Below are 6000 nucleotides of genomic sequence, written 5' to 3'. Positions count from 1 at the left end.
AAGCCAAGGCTGTGTGTTAGTAAGAGACCCACGACGAGCGAGCTCGACACGGGCCTCCAGGCCCAGGCACCTGCACGACGTCCCCAGGGGTCCACCTCACAGCAGGCGCTCTTCTGCGTTTTCAGATCGTAATCTTGGAACACTGAAGCGTTTGGAGCGGGACGCCGCTTTGAAGGCACGTGTGCCGAGAGGGAGGGGGCGGTGCCGCTGGTCGGGTTGGGACGGTCTGCACAACATTAGCAGGGTTTTATTTGCCTGGTTATTAATCTTTTCTCTCCAAGGCCAGCCGCAGTCAAGTCGTTCCACATCTGCTTTGGGGTTGCCGTCGCGGCCTTCGCCATCTCCCATCAGTGCTCCTCGGCGGCTCCCTCTCCCCCTGCCTCTACCCCCGAGTCTGCAGCAGCCTGAGCCACCATCGGTAGCGCGAGCCCCACCCTTGCTGAGGAATTCAAGTCGGGTAGTACCTCGTGGGGGCGGTTTGCCCAGCTTGCTCTCTCATCCCGGCAGTGACAGGTTCTGAGCCAGGTCCCCGAGGAGCGTCCTCACCTACGGCCGTTCTCATGCCCCTTTCCTGGACGGCGTTCTGCAGTCCAAACAGGGCAGACCCTTTCACCCCGGGAGCAGGTGCATCACCAGCTTCAGGCCACGCATTCCGTGAGCAGCCGTGTCCCGCTGATCCCAGACCGCTTTCCTGCGTGCAGCAGCAGCAGCACGCGCTCGCCGCCGGAGGCAGGTGGGCGGTGATCCGAGCTCCAGCGCCTCGTCTCCCGCTCAGGAGACCCCGCAGCGGCCCGCACTTAGGGTCTCCTCACTTTCCTGCCAGCTCCGTCAGCTCAGCCGGTGTGGGGCCGGGCTGGGGGAGGCGTGTCCTCGGCGGGGGCAGCACAGGGGGATTCGGCCCGGCCCGATGCTTGGGTTGGGCGTTTCACTTTGGGGTGACCACCGGCCCAACGTGCCCCTCGCCCGGATTAGGAGGTCCCTGTCGCTGTCGGCAGAGTCTAGTGGCAGGAGCACCGCCTCTGGGGCCGCAGCTTCGCGCTCTGCACCTGCGCCTGGGCCCGGCGCGGTCTCTTCCCAGGCTCAGCGCCCGGCAGGCCGAGGTCGCGTCTCATCCTGAGCTTCCTCCACGTTTCCAGGTAAGGAATTTTTTTGGTCTCCCTGTACGAAACAAAGATCCGCTTCCAATCTCAATTCCTCCTCTAAGTGCCGCTCTTCCACTGCAGTGGCTGTTTATCCGGCTTTCTCACAAAGCTGCAGGGAGGGGCCACACAGCGGCAGGGGCAGGGCGTGTCGCCCCTTTTTCTTTATATAGGATTTTTCCATGTTCTTTTCCAGCTGAACTTGTCCTTGGGGTGTATAGGGGCGTCCCCCAAGTCTCTAACAGAGCTCCAGTCATCTGAGATGAGCCAGCTCACACCACATAGAGGAGCGAGGCCACCCCGGGACTCCCCTGTGGGATTCGCAATTGCCCTGCGGAATTCCCTGCAACGGGCACGCTCCCTGCGGTGCTGCCCCCGCGAGGAGCCTCGGGAACAGCCTGCCGACTCTCGTAAGGCAGCAGGCCAAGCCCAGGAAGGCGGACCAGACGCTCCCATACTCCAGAAACCACACGGGAGGCCGCTAGCGCTCACAGGACCTGGTGGTGGCTGGCCCGAGGTGCGGCACGGCCCTCGGGGTGGGGGCTTCTAAAGGCACTACAGGGGGCAGGGGACAGTGCCCAGAACAGCTGCAGCAGTGCTGCAGGGCGAGCTCGTGCCTGCAGTTCCCAGAGCAGCCCTGCCCCCAGCCTCGGTCTGGAGCTCAAGGTCGGGGCTGCGGGCCTTCCCCCCCCCAGGCCTTCCCCCCCACACAGGCCGGAGGGGAAGGGCAATGGGCAATTATGTAGCCCCTCCCTGTGTCTTTTTACATCAATTTAGTTCTGTTGCCTTATATGAATCTTTGTAATATACTTACATGTATACTCACATATATTCATATATTCATGCCCTTAAAGCAGGCAATGTTGTATATGTTCATTCCAGTGCCAAAAACAAACGAAATGCTGGCCTTCATTTTACAGTCTCTTCTGCTGAAGTTCACCTCCAGCTGCCTCGCAACAATGAAGCCTAAGAAGGCAGCTCTGCAGGCCTCGAGGCGTGGCGGTGACGGTGCCTCCCACCTGACAGCTCCAAAGACCGACTCGGGTGAGCCTACCTTCAGAGGCAGACTCACACGAACCAAACTCAGAGAGACAGCGACACAAGCCGGGCTCGTCTACGTAGGATGAAAAACCCATCCAGGAGACCGGAATGCCAGCACTGACGTGTTTGAGCATGAAGCTGTGACAAAGGGAGCGGATTTTATCCTCGAGGACAGGAGTACACAAAGCTGCTGGCATCGCGGTCTGACCTCTAGGTCTCTGTGACGAGGGGCAACCACAGCCTTGGTCCCCACAACTACATTTTTACTTAGTGAATTAGATTCACATGCCTGTTTCCTGCTCTCGGCCTCAATCTCCATGCTCATCACCTCGACAGGAGACATCTGAAATCAACCTCGTTTCATTCCTTGAAAAAGCCGGCGGACAACAGCCGCCTCTCGTGGGTTTTGTCACCTGGCGGAACGCAGCCCGGCTCCTCGTCTCCAGCTTGCAGCTGGCACTTCTTGGCCCTCAGTCAGAGTAAATGGGGCAAGGCGCCGAGGACTCAGACCATGTCTTAGAGACAAGCACGTCCAGATTCTGCTTCCAAACAAGTATGTAGCTCCCCTGTGACACAGTTATTTCTTCTGTGGAGGCAGAAACTGTGGAGGAGGCTCTCAGGTGAGCTATTGCAAGACGGAGCAGATTCGAGGGCGGTTTTCTCCTCAGTCCAGTCAGAAAAGCCCTCTACTCTGCTGCCCTGCGCAGGGGCACGGAGCTGCCTGGCCTCCCGCGCTCGGGAGGCCACCTCCAAACCCTCCTGCTCCACTCGCCCCCTCCAGGGCCGGGGAGCACGTCTGGACAGGTCTCCGTAACCACGCCCCCTCTCAGTGAAGACCGCGGGGCACACCTCCCCAGCAGTGCATTCATTCTCACGTGTGTGACATTGTCATGTACATTACGACCATAAACGAGAAGTCTTTGAAGACCCTCTGGGGACCCTCCCTGAAGAGCGCAGGTTCGAGAGTTCGCCTTCTGTAGACTTTCGGGAAACCTGAAGCGGGCTTTGAAATTCAAGTCAGTATCTTTCTTCAAAGAACCATTTTACCATGTCTTTGAAATGCCTCTCCTACTTCACCACACCTTTAGATTTTGGTGACCTAAACTTTGCAAAATTTAAAACTAGAATATTAGAGAGTCCAGAGTTGGCAAAACCAACGTGTCTGGTTTTACTGACCAGGTGAACCCAAGACCTAAGGCAGAGCTCACCGTGCTTCCTCACAGGCCGCTAGCCCTGGCCACTTACAGGATTTCGTTTATTATTTCTTGTACGTGGGAGTTACTAATCTTTAATCCAGCTAGCTTTCTCTAAAGTCTCAAAACAGAAAGGCAAGAAAGACATGAAAATTGTTTTTGTAATCTGGAACAGGATATTTTGACTCTCTTGAAAAATCTGTTACAAAAACCTGATGCCCTTAGAATTCCCACTAGAGAGTGAAGCATATGAGAGCTGCCAAGCGTCAAGGGGAACAGCTTACAAATACTTGCTGTTTCTGGGGCACCTTATTTGGTCTGAATTGAGCAACTGAAAACACACTGAGATGTCATCATCTTCATTTTCAACAGCAAAGACATGGACTGCTACTGTAATAGAAGCTCAGACACGCCAAGAAATGGTCAAGGTCCTCTGCTTGCTGTAAGGACACTTAAAACCGAGAAGACACAATCTTACATTTTATTGAGTGTTTATTTTTTTTAGGCAGTACCGGGGATTGAACCTGGGACCTTGTACACAGGAAGCCCATTAATGAGCTTTAAAATAAAATTTAAAAAATAAAATATCAGACGTTAAAAACCTGTCTTGGGAAGAGGACTTGGCCCAGTGGATAGGGCATCCGTCTACCACATGGGAGGTCCATGGTTCAAATCCTGGGCCTCCTTGACCCATGTGGAGCTGGCCCACACACAGTGCTGATGAGCGCAAGGAGTGCCCTGCCACGCAGGGGTGTCCCCTGCATAGGGGAGCCCCAAGTGCAAGGAGTGCGCCCCATAAGGAGAGCCACCCATGTGCAAGAATGGCGCTGTACACATGGAGAGATGACACACAAGATGACACAACAAAAAGAAACACAGATTCCTGTGCTGCTGACAACAGAAGTGGACAAAGAAGAACATGCATGCAGCAAATGGACACAGAGAGCAGACAACGGGGGGATTGGGGAGGGAAGGGGAGGGAAATAAAAAACAAAAACAAAAAAATACATAAATAAAAACATTAAAAAAATAAAAAATAAAAAACAAACCTATCTTAACAAATCCACGACTTCAGTAGTGTTTCTCCTCATGGGTGCGCTATTGAATCATTCTTGAAGGCAGCTGTGAACATTGTTTTTTTCCTATACTTTATACTAACAAGAATTGGTTTATGTAGTTGTGGGAGGTTGTTTCATCTGTCAGGTCGATTTTACTTTGTTAGGATGCTTTCAGCTTCAAATCACAGAAAATCCGATGCAAACTGGCTTAAGTAATAAGGAAATCCATTAGCTGATAGAAGAGGCAGTTCAGACAAAAGGCAATTTCAGAAGTAAATACTCCAGTAGTTCAAAATGCCATTGAAAACACGGGGCTTCTCCTCTCTGCTCTTCCACCAGTGCCCGCCTTACTACTGTCTCTGTGTTCACATCTGCTCCCGCGTGGGAAAGGACATTTACAGAACACTCCGGGAAACCTTTCTCCATGTCCATTGTCTAGACAGGATTACAGGCCTGGGAACCCAGGGCTGGCAAAGGAGGGGAAATTTAGGCCCAACACTGGGCCTTTATCTGGGCTTACCTGCGTGGGCAATAAGAAAACAGAAACCTAGTGTAGGGGATGGGGGATGGGTGCTATGTGCCAAATTATACCGATTACACACTCTTCTGCATGTGTTGTTGCTAAATTTTATTCTTATGAAAGCAGAAATTTATAAAAATTATATATTAATTTCTAAATTGGTGAATTTTATGAAAAATTATTTTTATTTTCATCCTGCTCAATATATTTTATTTCCATTGCAACTTTCTCTTTCATCATGGATTATTTAGAAGAGTGTTGTATACTTCCTGAGTATTTGGAGATTTTCCTCTATCTTTCTGGAATGGATTTCTAATTTGATTCCATTTCAAACATGCTCTGTGACCCATGATGTGCTGTAGCTGCTGAAGAGCCCACGCGTTTAAAAAGACTGTGTCCTCTGCACTGGTCTGTTGACTTCTGGTCTAGTGGGTCCGTCCATCACTGATATAAGTGTTAAGTCTCCAGTTACTGTCACTCTGTCTATTTCTCCTTTCAGTACTGGCAAGAATATCATTATACTTGAAGTGCGTTTCCTGTAGATAGCATCCTTCCAAAAGCTCACATTTAATTGTAATAGATAAGGATATGTCAAGGTGTATGTCTATCACTTTTGTTGTTTTTCCTGTTTCCACTTTCCTGTCTTCCTGTGAGTTAAACATTCTTGAGTGTTCTGTTTTTATTCATCTATGATTTTGAGTAGCTCTCTTTGCATAATTTTTTTAGTCGTTACTCAGCGTCCACTATTATCAACATTTTACCACTTCAAGTGGTCAGGTGGAAGCAGCCATCTAACCATGAGACTTTTCTTCATGATACAACTGTCCTACACATTACCTCTATACACACTGAGAATCACATCAGCAGTACACTTTTTGCCTTTAACTTCTAAATGACAAGGATAACAGGATGTTATACTCGTCTTCCACAAAAACAAACTCCATGTCTAGAAACCGACTCCTGTCTCCTCAACACCCAATCATCCACACATTTAAGATGCCCACAGATTTACCCAGCAAACAACTCCTCATGTACTATGCATCCCAGGC

This window comes from Dasypus novemcinctus, chromosome 3 (assembly GCF_030445035.2).
Source record: "Dasypus novemcinctus isolate mDasNov1 chromosome 3, mDasNov1.1.hap2, whole genome shotgun sequence".
NCBI lineage: Eukaryota > Metazoa > Chordata > Mammalia > Cingulata > Dasypodidae > Dasypus > Dasypus novemcinctus.
This window is presented reverse-complemented; position numbering follows the sequence as displayed.